This window comes from Saccopteryx leptura, chromosome 11 (genome assembly GCF_036850995.1).
Source record: "Saccopteryx leptura isolate mSacLep1 chromosome 11, mSacLep1_pri_phased_curated, whole genome shotgun sequence".
Taxonomy (NCBI): Eukaryota; Metazoa; Chordata; class Mammalia; order Chiroptera; family Emballonuridae; genus Saccopteryx; species Saccopteryx leptura.
In genome coordinates this window covers 69,049,326-69,064,051 of record NC_089513.1, presented here as the reverse complement: position 1 = coordinate 69,064,051, position 14,726 = coordinate 69,049,326, and the positions used below count along the sequence as shown (strand labels likewise).

General features: G+C 51.3%; 1 pseudogene; it reads right to left on the bottom strand.

Moving 5' to 3' along the window:
- Positions 1–11,208: 11,208 nt before the first annotated feature.
- On the bottom strand, positions 11,209–14,669 carry LOC136382923 (small ribosomal subunit protein eS10-like; annotated as a pseudogene).
- Between the last annotated feature and the right edge of the window lie 57 nt (positions 14,670–14,726).

The window sequence follows — 14,726 nt, the reverse complement described above, 5'->3', positions numbered from 1 at the left end:
CCCACCTGGGCCTGGGGCTAAAATACAACTGAGGTCTAGGTGTTACCTCTCGGGAGGTGACCTGTGTCTGGCTGTAAATTGCTCGGCCAGTGTGTTCAACTGTCTCAGTTTCCCCATACTACTTGCCAAGGAATTTCCCTAGCTTCTTACCATCTGGCTTCAAAACCTATACCCTTTCTTGCAATCCAGTGCATCTTCTATCACTTTATTTATTTATTTATTTATTTATTTATTTATTTATTTATTTATTTATTTATTTTGAACAGTGATTGTTTATAACGTTTATTGAGATGTTTTCCAAATGAATTTGAATGGACTAATTTGAATTGAAATGTTCTGTTCTTGCCTGGATTGCAATGAAGTCTCGTTTGTTCATTAACCGTCCCATTCTGGCCTTTTATTGATAGACAGAAACCAGAATTGTAGCATGTCAAGTCAGAAGGGACAGTATCAGAGGCAGTCCTCCGCCGCAGGCTGTCCCTGCCAAGTGCTGACACCGCTACCGGCACCGTCTCGGCAAGAGGTAATGTTCACCTTGAGAGCTGAGAGTCGCCAGTCCTTGGCACCCTTGCTGGGGGGTGAAGTCTCGTCATCACACAGCTAGCTAGTGGCTGTCAGGACAGAACCCAGGAGATGGCTCTGTCCAAGCCCCTTTCTTCAGACCAGGGAAGAGAGCTGATAGCTGATTGTCTTCTGATCTTCCCTCTTTTTACTTAGTGAACTGAGATAACAGAGCAGCAAAGGCTTAGGACAGCCCTAGAACACAGAGATCAGTAAGTACTTGTTCATCGGTTCATTGAACGGTTAATGACATTGATCCCCAGCTGTCCACGTGCACCCTCATAGCAGAGCCCTAGATGGTATGACCCTCACGCCACCAGGGTTCCCTTCCTCTCCCTTCTCCCCTCGCCCCTGCCCGGTGAGACCGAAGGGCTATTTGCTCAGGGACCACAGCCGTTGTGTAGGGGAAGCTAAGGAAATGGCGAAAGGCTTTGCAAGACAAGCATGTGAAGAAAGGGGGCAGGTCACAGTGGGCAGTGATCCGGAGGGAGGAGAGAAAGGTGGTTGGGCAGAGAGGCTGGGTGCAGGGCTGGCATCACCCTCCCAACCACAGCTGCCACTGGGGTCTCAGAACCTGTCTTCTTCTTTCCTCTGGCTCCGGCAGAGAATATCATCCCATCTTCTGTCTTGGTCATATTTTTTTTTAATTTTTTTATTTATTCATTTTAGAGAGGAGAGAGAGAGAGAGAGAGAGAGAGGAGGAGCAGGAAGCATCAACTCCCATATGTGCCTTGACCAGACAAGTGCAGGTTTCGAACCAGCGACCTCAGCATTCCAGGTCGACGCTTTATCCACTGCGCCACCACAGGTCAGGCTGTCTTAGTCATATTTTAAGAGATAGATACACACAAGTGTGTGTATCTATGTATGCACACACTCACATAGATGCCCATGTATTTATTTATTATAGGCACCAAATGGACACCTGTCCCTAAACCAGACTCTGAGCCTCTCAAACTCGTGCCCAGGGAGCTGGCACGCTGGAACTTCCATACCGATCGGAGGATAAGGGCCGGTCTCAGTCTGGGCGGATGCCCTTATCGGACACTTTTAAGAGCCGGAAAGGGCCACAGCCTTCGTCATTCTCCACCTCGCAGCTCACTTTACAGTCACTCTCTTCATGCCGCTGTCATTTCCTGAGCGTCTCCCATGTCCCGGGCATGCTGCTGGGCGCTGTAGGATGAACCACACAAACTTGAACTTGGCTCCAAGGAGAGTTACTATCTCAGCTCATAAGAGAGTTTCCACACCCAACATACCTTGCAGGAGTCCTGTGAAAACCAAGGGAGATTTTAGCTATGAAAGTGCTTTGAACAACTGGAGTCTCTGATCTAATTGATTGCCATATACTTCAATGGAATGTGCAACAGCTCACTATGGTCCTCAGCACTGACAGGAAGTAGAACTCGATGCACAGCACCTGTTGGACCGCATGGAGGGTCTGAGGTCTGAGCAGCAGTCAAGTTGTAAAAGCATGAGAAACGGTGAGAATCAGATTCCCAGGGTGAACGGGCCATGCAATTAATACTGTTTTGTTTTGCTTTTGTTTTCTTTACGTTTTTCTCCTCCTCCTCCTCCCCCTTCTCCTCCCCCTCCTCCTCCTCCTCCTCCCCCTCCTCCTCCTCCCCCTCCTCCTCCTCCTCCTCCTCCTCCTCCTTCTCCTCCTCCCCCTCCTTCTCCTCCTCCTCCTCCTCCTCTTCCTTCTTGTCATATACAAAGGAAACCAAATGCAAATAGGTACCGTACTTTATTCTTTAGGGGCCCAGGTACCAGTCTCCTGTTTATCAGGAAGTTGAAAATCTGGGTTGCACAGACACCTGGTTGCAAGAGGCGTGGGGGCCAGAGACGGAGCTAAGGTTGTTTACCACCGGCTTGTTCCGGGGAAGAGGTGGGACCATCACCCAGAGCACTAACCGGAGGAAACTGCCTGTTCCCAAAGTCACTGTGGGGCTTTCCGCAGAGCACCCGAGCCCTCTGACTTAGTTGTAACCTTCACCTCAGAGTTCTTCCACAGATTAGGTGGGAGGATTTATGAACGACCCACCACCACGGCTTCAAGCTGAAAGAGCACCGGGCTTTCGAGTTCCTGCATTTAAGTCCTGGCTCTGCTGTTTGAAAGCTGCATGACCCGCTCCCTGTAAAATGAGGAGAGGGTATAACAAACACTAGCTCTGAGGGTTTTGTAACTTTCTTTCCCATCCATTAAAATTTTCTCCTTTCTTTCTCAGGTCCCAGTATTCCTGTACCCTCTCTTCTTGTATGAACAGCCAAAACTCAAAATGTTTTTTACTTTATTTTTTCCAACAATTTCATTTTGTTTCAGTTTTTTCTGTTTTTGTTTTTGTTATTGCTTTTTAAACCAGATCCTGGAACCTAACTTTTCTGAATTGCAAGTGTTTTGCTGACACTAACAACAAAATTTCTTCTCCAAAAAGAATTCTGCCTCCAGCCTTTTTTTCTTTATGGGGGGATGGCTGGGGGAGGGAGGCACGACAGAGACAGAGAAGAGGCAGAGAGAGAGAAACAGATAGGGACAGAGATGAGAAGCATCACTTCTTTGCGGCAGCACCTTAGTTGTTCACTGATTGCTTTCTCATATGTGCCTTGACCCGGGGGGGGGGGGGCTACAACAGACCGAGTGACCCCTTGCTCAAGCCAGTGACCTTGGGCTCAAGCTGGTGGGCTCAAACCAGATGAGCGCGCGCTCAAGCCAGTGGTCTCGGGGTTTCGAATCTGGATCCTCTGCGTCCCAGTCCCACGCTCTATCCACTGCGCCACCGCCTGGTCAGGCCTCCAACTTGAATATAGCATGCATTTTTCTTGCCTCACGGCTCTATTGGTTCTTCACTCTGCACTCCCAAACTGGCCTGCCATCTTTTATAGCAGTGGTTTTCAACCGCCGGTCCGCAGACTGGGGCTCATCCACCAGGAATTTTGTGCCAGTCTGTGAAAGAGTTAACCACCCTGGTATTGTATGACGGTTATCCGCTGACCTGAGGCTTAGAGACAGGGTTCTACAGCCTTCACGAGTCCCCAGGGCATTGCTCCACTCAGGCCATGTTTTTAACAATCTGAAACCTGCCATGCCCTCCCAACCAACGCTTTCCCCTGCATGTTCCTTCTATGTTCTTCTTTCAGTCAGCTGATTTATTTAAGTCACTGTGCCACAGTGCCAACATCAGAGCAGTACATGGTAAGTATACAGTAGACACCTGCCAAACACTAGGTTGGGGGAGCTGTTTGGTAACAAAATTGCAGAACGGAATCCAAGGTAGGAAGCGTCCACCACCAACCCGACATCCTTCCCAGCACACGCCCTTTCTGTTCCGCTGATAGAACCTGGGTTTGTTCAGCCACCAGCACAAATCCTTTGACTTGGGGGAGAGTAGACCCCCTGCTTTGGCCGTCAGGAACGAATTGCAATTCACCTAGACCACATGTAGGAATCTCATTCTCCTGAGGTTGGCTCCAGGAACCATTGAGATCTGAGGGGGAGCTTGCTGGATGTGGCTTCCGGGAACTTTACCTTTCTGGGTACAAAGGAACAGACTCAACCAGCAGACTCCCTTTTGGTCTCTTTGCCGTTTCTTCTTCCCTGAAAGACTGACATTGTGCTTTTTTCTCTCTTCAATACAGGGGGTCCTTGGGTTATGACACAGTTCCATTCCTATGACAGTGACATAACCCCAATTTGGTGTAAGTCGAAAACACACCCTAGCCTAACACAAACAGAACACTTGTGCTTTTTAACAGTCCAAGATGCATGGGCAAGCGTCCTGGGGGACACCAACGCCCTCACAGGCCGCGTAACTGCGAGTTCTTCCGCCGCACGAACAAACAAGCTCACCCACGGAGTCCCGTAAGTACGATGCTAACGGCATAAGCTGGAACACTCATGTCTCGATTTCTTTAAGTTTTTATGGGAGTGAGCATTGTAAACTCAAAATGTCGTGTGTCAAGACCGTCATAACCCAAGGACTCCCTGTATATTCATGGTCCCCTTTAAATCCTTGCACATACTTACAATAGCTGCTTTAAGGCCCTTGCATGTTAATCTCTGTCACTTCTGATCTGTTTCCATTGAGACTTTTTTCTGGTGGTTATGGGTCACATTTCCCATCTCTTTGACACATCTGGTAATTTTTTATTGGATGCTGGACATCGTAACTACGGATTGTCGAATGTTTAGATTGTGTTGCCAGGCAGTTAATTTACTCGCAGACTGACCTGAGCATTATGCAACTGGTGTTTAAGCTTTGTTAGGGAAGGTAGAGTTTTCTTCAGGGCCAGGGTGCCCTTTAATAAAGATTGAACCTTGTGAGATCCCAATTTAATTTTCCAGCCGCTCAACCAAGACTTCCCCCTCTGGCCAGTCTGATAGCCAGTGTCTCCCAGCCCTGTGTAAGCTCTAGTGTTCGTCCAGCCTTCAGCTCTCCGGGGGGGTGTTTCTCCTGGGTCATTGTCCATTGCCCACTTTTCTGGAGTTTCACCTTATGTACATACAACTTTATATTTAGCCGAAGATCCGAGGGAGCCTCACACAGATTTCTGGAGCTGTTTTTCTGTATTGCTCCCTTATCTCTTATACTCTATTGTACAACTTCCACACATCTCAAGCTTCTTCCAACTCCAACTTTTGTCTCCTCGGCTCAGTGAGACCACCATGCTCTTCACAGGACCCCCCCTTCCATGTGTGGCAGTCTGGAAACTGCCCCAGGGCACACATCTGGGGTATCGGTAGGGCTTCACCTCCATTTGTTTCCTTCCCTCTCTCGGGGTTCACAATGCTGCACTGCACGTTGCCTGCGGTCTGAAAACATGTATTGGATGTGGTTTTCTAGTTCAGGGCTTGAGGGTTACTCAGTCGTAACTGGGGCTGACCATAAACACTGCTGACATCGGTAGTGCCCTGCAGCCCCCACGCCTGTCACTAGGGTGTGAAGTTGAGTGTGAGTTTCATTGCCATGTGGTAGAGGGGCTGAAACCCACAGTGAGGAACTAGGAGTCGTGTCCAGGTCTTCCACATTCTCAGGCTCTTCCTCACACGCACGTTGTCCGGTCCCCTCCCACCCCCAGCTGAGCTCCTCCGAGCACTGGCTGTCCCTCAGCTCCCGTCTTCTAACACCTGGAATCCCAGCCTCTTTAGCCAGGCCCCCTCCAACGCCTTTCCCACGCCCAGCTCTTTCGGACTAGCTGGGAGAGGTCTGTCGGGCCCAGGTGTATTCAGACCATTGAGAAGGACTGAGACCCACTGCATCACGAGCCCAGGGGACCAGCTTTTTGATTCTCTCCCCTTTGGTATCTGCTTCAGATTTGCTCCGATGGCCTCTAGCATGTCTGGGACCGTGGCTGTGAAATTGTGTTGTAAACAGCAACACTTAAGCAAATGGGAGTCATCGGAAGGTAATCAGAACAATAAACATCTGCTTCTGCGTGTCGGGCCACCAGGGGCTGAGGGTCACAAGTAAAAGGCCCCCTTTCTCCCAGAGCACTCGTTCTAGGGCCTGGAGCACTCGTTCTAGGGCCCGGAGCACTCCTTCTAGGACCCGGAGCACTCGTTCTAGGGCCCGGAGCACTCGTTCTAGGACCCGGAGCACACGTTCTAGGGCCCGGAGCACTCGTTCTAGGGCCCGGAGCACACGTTCTAGGGCCCGGAGCACTCGTTCTAGGGCCCGGAGCACTCGTTCTAGGACCTGGAGCACTCGTTCTAGGGCCCGGAGCACTCGTTCTAGGGCCTGGAGCACTCATTCTAGGGCCTGGAGCACTCGTTCTAGGACCTGCCGCCCAGCTGTGGGTACAGAGGCAGAGAGTCTGCTCCAGCCGGTTTCCCAGGATCTGCAGATATCCTCCTCCCCCAAGGTCACGCCCTTGCCAGGGTAGCCCACGTGTAGGGACTAAAGGAGTTGGGAGTCCAGGCCCAGGCATTTCGACGTGAAACAGGACAACACTGATGGACACGCTTGTTCTAGAGCTCCTGGCCAGGTTGGCTGAAGCTTTGTCAGAGCTGCGTCGTGTCTCAGCTCCCCGCTGCCCAGGCCTGTCCCTCTCCCTTCCTTTCACATGTGAACAAGTGAGCCCAAGCTCTGACTCCACATCTGTTTCTGGAGAACCTGACTTATGACCTAGGAAACCACCAATGGGCTTTGGCAGCACAAGGAGTCCGGGTCCCCTGCAGCCAGCACCTCAAGGTCAAGGAGTGGGTGATGAGTCCCTAGGAAGCTCACCCTGACCCCACCGGTTTGGGCTCCTCCCACCTCTCCATCTCCCTTCTTTGCCAATGTGACAGGAAAAGGAGACGACTAGCTAGAAGGTACTGGAGCAGGATATGAGATATTTACTGAGTGTCCATTCTGATTCAGGCACTCTGCTAAGTGGCTCACACACCTGATCATATTTATTTAATTCCCACCAGAAATCTAAGGGGAAGATGATCTTAGTATCCCAATCCTGCAGAGAGCGGGGGCAGGCCCATGGATGGACGGACGTGCTGATAATTTCAGGGCCCCTCCCGGACCTGGGCCCCATATTCTGCAGCAAGAGCCCTGACAACAGCTTCCTCTTCATCTCTGGCTGCTGTTGCCACCGTCCCGTGCCACCTTCCTGCCCCAACTCTCGATTCTGCCAATCTGGCGGCCACGGCATGGGCACCACTAGCAAATCAGAAGTACTTTCAGTGCCCAACCCACACGCTCGAAAATAGGAAGGTGACAAACTCGCAGCCCACATCCTGTACTTGAGCAAAGTTCCCACCGGTGGTTCAACCAAGGCAAGGCTTTATGCAACACCCTTCAAGACCCCACCAAGTCTGGGCTCCCAAGAGGTCACTCACTCATTCATTCATTCATCAATAACAAACTGCGGCTGATGCACCTGCATGTACAGGGGCAGGCTGGGGGGACACAGCTAAATGGCCTGTTCATTTATTCTTCCACTTGTGTATTTATTTAACAGTGACTTACTGAGATCCTATTTTGTCTGAGACAAGTCTTAAAGATCTGGCGGGGAGCACAAAACTATCTTGACCTCACATTTCACTTAGTAACAGGCAGAAGCTTAGAGTTCATTGTAAACGACTCTACCATAGTCCAGTCTCACACACAGTCCCGAAGAATGTGCAAGAGATTTTCAGTTCGGTTTTGATAGTCACTTCTCCTGCAAAAGGGGTTTCCAGACAACGTGCATATTGGAGTGTTTCCTTCCGTTTGTTTTCTTCCTTCCTAGTTCTTTTAGGGGGCAGGTCTTTCTATTTAGGTTCTCTGGGGGGCCCCAGGCCCACCCCTCTCACCAGGGAGCAAATGCCTTTCCTGAGTCTGCTCTCCTTCCTGGACATCTGGCCTCGTTTCCCCCCCACCCCCACCCCCAGTGTCCTGCTTTGTGGAGGGGCTCTCTTCACACACGTCCCACATGTCCTAGGCTGACACCCGAAGAAAGAGCCCGTCTCTTCTGCCCAGGGGTACACTAACAAAAGCCCCATTTGTAATGCCAAGTCTAGGCCTGAACCAGGCCCAGAAGGCAAGGAGGGGAGGTGCCGAGCCTCTGGAGTGCGTTTGTGTTGGGACAGATGGGGAAAATCCATTTCTCCTACTCAGGGCAGAATGTGGAGAAATGGATCTTCTGCCTTGTCCCCTTCAACCTTCCCCAGGGTTCTCCCTCTGCCTCCTCCATTTTTGGGTCCACTCTTTCCCCGTGAGCCAGGTCATGGACTCCTCCTCTCTCCCTACTCAGCCTCTCAACTTCTCTGAGACAATCTCCACCCCAAGAAGAGAGACTGAGAGGTTGGGGGAGGCAGCACCTTCCCAGGAGGACACAAGCCCAGCGCCCACCAGGTGTTGAGCCATCTGCCAACCACCACCAGAGGGCGCCACGTCCCCCGGTCCACTGCATGAGGCTCTCTCCCTGTCTCAGTTGGGGGCGGGGCAGAAGCACTGCGTGTGGGTTGGAGGAGTGGGCTGGACCCGGGATTCCATCTGGACCAGCGACAGTGCCTCAGTTTCCTCACTGACTAATAAAAGCCTCCTTCATTTTTATTTCCATCTGTGGTAGAACTGAGTTCTGAATTTCCTCCTCAAGCAAGTCTCTAAAGCATATCTCTGACCAAACCTTGGATTTGTAGTCTTTTCCCACCTTTAGGGATTCAGGTCCTCCTTGGGCTTTGGAACAAAGTTAGACCAAGCCTTCTGAGGCTTCAGTAAATAAATCGAGGTGACCGGGCTGGCATTAAATCTGGCTTCATCCACCAACAAACGGACAGCTTCATACTCCCTCGCATCCAGCAACTCCCAGTTCCTATGAGGCCCCTAAACCCTCATCGCCCACACTTGTTCGCCAGATGTGACGTCACACCCCTGAGACTTCCTTAAGACCCGGCTGCAGGGTATATTTGTCTTTCCTGCACCCTGGCAGTGCCCAGACCTTCCAAATCCTATCTCAAGACGCGCTTCCTGGAGGAAGCGGGCTGGTCCCCACCCCCACCCCCACCCCCGTCCCGGTCCCATAGTCATTCCATTCACCCCAGTCTCCCGTTCCATCAGGGGCGCTGCTATGCTGTTTGCACTTAATTCTTGTCTACTTCACCCTACATCTTACATAGCCCACCTAGCAGAGCTCTGCCGGGTTAGATGGAACTATCAATATAAATGAAAAGAGACAGAATGGATTCCTTAAAAAAAATTTTTTTAAATCACACAAGGACGATATGAATAAAATAGGAAGTGAAAAAATTAAATATGGAAGAGAAAAGATAAATTTATATAGTACAGAGAGAACTCTTAAAAAGCAAAACCAGAAAAGATAAGCAACCCAATAAGTATGAGCGGATAAAGGCCGGCACAGGCCCTGAACGTGGGCACAGGCTATACCGGCAGGAATCGGAGTGTCTACATCACGCACGGTTCAAGAAGGAGGGATACGGACTCCAGGCGGATGTGCCCGGCCCTGCAGTCTCCTCCCCTCATGGCGAGGTTGCGGCTGGAGGAGGACTAGAGCGGAACCCTCAACAGCAGGACACAGTCCAGTCCAGCTCATGGGTCAATCCAGTCCATTGCCTGTTTTTTGTAAATAAAATTCTACTGGAACACACCGAGCGCGGTTTGTTTACATGTTGTCTATGGCTGCCTTCGCTCTCCAATGGCAGGGTCAAGAGGACAGAGACAGTGTGGCCTGCAACGCCTAGAATATTACTATCTTACCACTGACACAATAGTTGGCGATTCTTCCTCCCAGGCACGGTGCCAAAGAAGGGACTGAGGCTGCCCAGGTCTAAGGCTCGCACACTCTCATTTCAGGATACGTTGTTTTTCTGCATCTCTCACTTATCTATCCTTGCCTTCTCGAAAAACAAAACAATTTTTATCCTACACTTCGAACAACACTTTGATGTGCATTTTAAATCCTCATGGCTTATGAAGAAGGTCGTGTAAGTCCAATTTGCAGATGAACTAACGGGCTCAAGGAATGTAAGGTCACATGTCTGGTAAGTGGTGGCAGCACCCGAATTTCTGCAGAGCAGGGGCTTAGCGATGGCCACGTGATCCAAAGGGGAGCGAGAGTGGAATACTAGGGGATTTATTCCAAAACTGCTTTGGATATTCCCTTATGATTGAGAAGGCCTGGATATATGTACCAAAGAGTGGTGGTGAGCCCTGCTGGAGACTGGGGAAACTTAGTCCCCAAAGCCCCCTAAACGCTGCCCCCATGCTAGATCTTCTTACTTTCCAGTTGACATTGTTCGCGGCGCTTCTCTGGTTTTCTAACTTGGGTCAGTCTTTTTCCACCTCTGGCCACCACGTTCCCGAGAAGCAGAATTGCCGAGTAGTGAATAGCACAGTCAGGAGTCAGACGGCCCGGGTTCACTCCCTGGCTTTGTCACTAACTTACAGGCTGTGTAGCCTTGGGCAATTTATTTACTTTCTCAGTGCCTCAGTTTTCTTATCTGTAAAATGGGGATAATAAGAGGGCCCAGCTCCCAGAGATATGAGGGATAAGTTACTATTTGCAAAGCATTTAGGCTAGTGCCTGACACACCACAAACATTTTTCCTTTTAAAATTTTCTTTAAATTAAAAAAAAAAATTTTTATTGACTTTAGAGAGAGAGGGAGGGAGAGAGATAAAGAGAGAGAGAGACAAGAACATCAATTTGTTTCTGTATGTGTCCTGACCAAGGATCGAACCTGGAACCTTGGTGAATCAGGATGATGCTCTAACCAACCAAACTGGCCAGCCGGGGCTTATATTTTCTTTTTCTTTCTTTCTTTATTATTATTTTTTTTTACAGAGACAGAAAGTGAGAGAGAGGGATAGACAAGGAGAGACAGACAAGAACGGAGAGATGAGAAGCATCAATCATTAGTTTTTTGTTGCTCATTGCAACATCTTAGTTTTTCATTGATTGCTTTCTTATATGTGCCTTGACCACGGGCCTTCAGCAGACCCAGTAACCCCTTGCTCGAGCCAGCGACCTTGGGTCCAAGCTGGTGAGCTTTTGCTCAAACCAGATGAGCCCGCTCTCAAGCTGGCGACCTCAGGGTCTCGAACCTGGGTCTTCCACATCCCAGTCCGACGCTCTATCCACTGCGCCACCGCCTGGTCAGGCTGGGCTTACATTTTCTGACCATGAGTTAATTCAACATAAAATAATCCCTCTAACTTTACTGAGCTGGTTGACCATGTCCATGACCAAATAAATCCACCTCTAAACTGGAATTCATTCGGTTGCTGACTGAGGCCTGGCCTCAGCTTTCTTGTGGGCACCAGAGGGCACAGTGTTCTGTCTGTAGGTGTCTCTGTGGCTTCTCCTGCTATGCATCTTGTGGGTCACTCGCCCTCCAGACCTTCAGGCCTTGGCCTGCCAGTCTCAGGCCAGCTGCATGCAAAGTGGCAGGCATGATCTCAGGGGAGGGGGAGGTAACCACGGAGACCCTGATGCTCTCGTTGCTAAGGTACCAGTAAAAATGTCTCCAGGCAAACTGTTCCTTCATGTAGCCTCGTGATTTGAGATACTGCATGGCTTTTTTGATGTGAAGATCAGGCACGTTCTTGTCCGCCAGCTCGGGGTGTTAAGTGTGGGCACACCCTTTGGGGCACCATCACCCCCTCCTTAAAAAGGAGTTCATCAATGGCAATCTGCTTCTGCTTGGGCATAACATCACCACGACTGCTGCATCGGGGGCTGGAGCTGGAAAGGTCACACGTTCTCTGTTTGTTGTTACTTTGATCATCATGGACAGTTGCCCAACACCTTAACCTCGGCCTTGCTTGGAGCCTGTGTGTCCACCAGAGGTCTCTGTCTTGGGCTCCAAGCCCCAAACTCTCCGGAGCCATCTCTCATACCTGCTATGAGGAGAGAACCATTTGCTTTGCAAACATGCAGAAGATTAAGGAGGAAAGAGCCTCTTGTTTAGTGCTTGGCACATGGCATTCTGAGTGAATATTAGCCGTTATTAGTTTTAAGACCGGCCCAGTACTGGTTCGGCAACGCCTCGAGTTCTTGGCGGTCAATGACTAGGGTTCAGACAGAAGCCAGCCGAGCTGGAGGTCTGAGAAGGATCGGGAGGCTGTGGATAATAGCTGTGGAAATGCCACCAGCCTTTCATGACATATACCGACATCTGAGGGACCCACTCCTGCATTTCCTGTGAACCCAGACTGTCCTTAAATGAGGCTGGATCCAGAGTTCCCAAGGATCTGATCAGTACCTTTCAGAAGATCTTGAGAACTCACCTGGTGGATCTTTAAATGGGAGGTGCTACCACACTGCCAGCCCACAGTGACACCCTGTCCTAACTGGGGCTGGTGTCCTTCCAGAGGACAGCAGCCATGCCTTTGCTCCTCTCGTTGCCTTCTGGGATGTGGCATCCTGGTGGGCTTCCTGTAGGTGCATGCCTTTCTGTACGGGCAGTAAGGCTGGGAATGGAGTGAAGGGAGATCCTAAAGCCGTGTGATTCTCATCCTCCACCCACAGGCATTTTTGCAGCTGTCTTCTCTGATCTGCATGACTCGTTGTCCCGGGCCTGGGCCTCTCGCTGCTTCTCCCTTCTGAGTCAAAGCCTAATAAGAGGTGTCTGCCCTCCCCCAGGAATTCCCTCCAGCCTCTGCAAACCGGGCCACCTTCAATTAAACAGAAGCAACCCTGGCCAGGAATGCTTTCTCGTCCCAAACCCGGTGAAACGTCAGCCTTCTAGCCACTACCTGGCATCTCTCGCTACAACAGGATTAAGGAGTTAGAGGGTGGGCAGGGTCGGCCACATTGTCTGGCCAGCCAGTGGCTGCCTGACTCCCCTCGTCTACACTCCTCCCCTTGGGGCTCACTCTGAAATGACTTTGAACCCTGGGCCAGCCTCGTACCGGTGCCAGCTGTGCCATTTTCCTAAGTGTACCGTCAGTCAACAGCCTTTTAGGGCTGTTCTCACGGAGGCTCCATTGTGTTGATTACCCAACAAGGCAAACACAGATAAAAGTCAGAGGGTAGACGGGGCCGTGTGACCCCCTGTCCCTCTGCTCCTGACTCCCACCCACCTTGCCTGTGGAAGGGAGCCACGTGCAGGCTAGGGAGGGCCTGCCATGCTCCCTATAAAACCTTCTCAGGTGTTCGTTCAGGCCTGGAACTTGCATTTAAGACTTCCCACCGAAATGGGCAAATTGCTGATTCTTGCCGGTGAGTCTTTCCCAGGTGACCCAGGTCAGCTTTCGGAGTAGCTGCTCCTTCTCCATTCACTGTGTCCCCACCCCCCACTCTGTGCGCCACGGCCACCTGCACTCTCCCCTGTCGCCCTTGCGGACTCCTTGGGTAATCACATAGTTGGGAAGGAAGCGAGGAAGGGAGGAAGGAAAGGAGGAGAGAGAGGGGGAGGGAGGAAGGGAAGAAGGAAAGGAGGAGAGAGAGGGGGAGGGAGGGAAGGAGGGGAGGAAGGAAGGAGGAAGAGGGGGAGGGAGGGAGGGAGGAATGGAAGGAGGAAGAGGGGGAGGGAGGGAGGGAGGGAGGAATGGAAGGAGGGAGGAAGGAGGGAGGAAGAAGGGGCCCACTGAGCACCCGAGGGCCTCAGCTAGGAGGGCAATGGATACCTCTGGTGTACCAGGACAAGGTCATTTCCCCCAGGTGGGGTGATGGAAGACTTGGGCCAGCCTCTTCCATCCTCATGTCCTGTGTTTTCTCCTCACCGCCAGACACAGAGCGGGAGCTCCATGCATGGACTTGACCCAGGGTTACTCAGAGAACAGGAGCAATTAGTAGAAAAAAGTGGATGAGGCAGATTTTATCTGAATGTGTACAGTAGGGACAGGGGTGAGGGGGGCTGGAAAGGCCTTGAAGAGCTAACGCAGTTTCTCCCATGCTGACTCCTTCCCCGCGATGATGCCTGAACCGTGACTAGCCGCCCACGGGAAAGATCAGGGAGCCGGCGGGCACAACAGCTCGTCCGGCATCTGGTTGGGCGGCTTGAAAGGGAATCCAGTCCGGAAGCGTCATGTGAGTTGAAGAGTAGCCCGAAGGCGGTTCTGGGAGAAGTGAGGGCTAGTTCTCAGTGTGGGGAGACTGCTACGGGAAGGGACCCACTGCCCGAACCCGCTTCTCCTCCAGGTCGGCTTCAATGCGGGTCCTTTCATTCAGCGCATGTTGATCGAGGGGTGACTGTGTACCACCAGGCTCTGTGCCGGGTGGTGGAGGCTCAGCGGGAAGCACAGTCCCTGCCCTGGCAGAGCTCACCGTCTAGCGGGAAGAGACAGATCGTGATCTTTCAGAGTGACAAGTGCTGAGAAGGAGATTAGCCACCACCGACACCAGAGGGAGAGCCGAGTGACCCGGCCCAAATGTCACCTCTCTTGAGAAGTCTTCCATGTTTGTCACAAGACTCTGTGTGTGTCTGAATTTTATCATTGTGTCACATTGCGCTGCACCTTTGTGCTCACAGGTTCCACCTTCCCGTCCGGCTGTGAGCAATTTGAGGGCAGGGACCTTGTCTAGTTTTTTTCTTTTTATCTCCAGCACACAGCACTTCATATGAGTTTGCTGAAAGAATAACAATCGGTTTTCTGGTTCCTGAGCTGCACTCTGTCACCTGCGCTCGCAGGTGGCTCTCTGAATGCCCGCGTTAGCCACCCTCCCCCGAAGCATGACGCCAGGGTCCGGGTTGGACACCTAGAGCGGAGGGGACATAATGCCTGCGTTAGC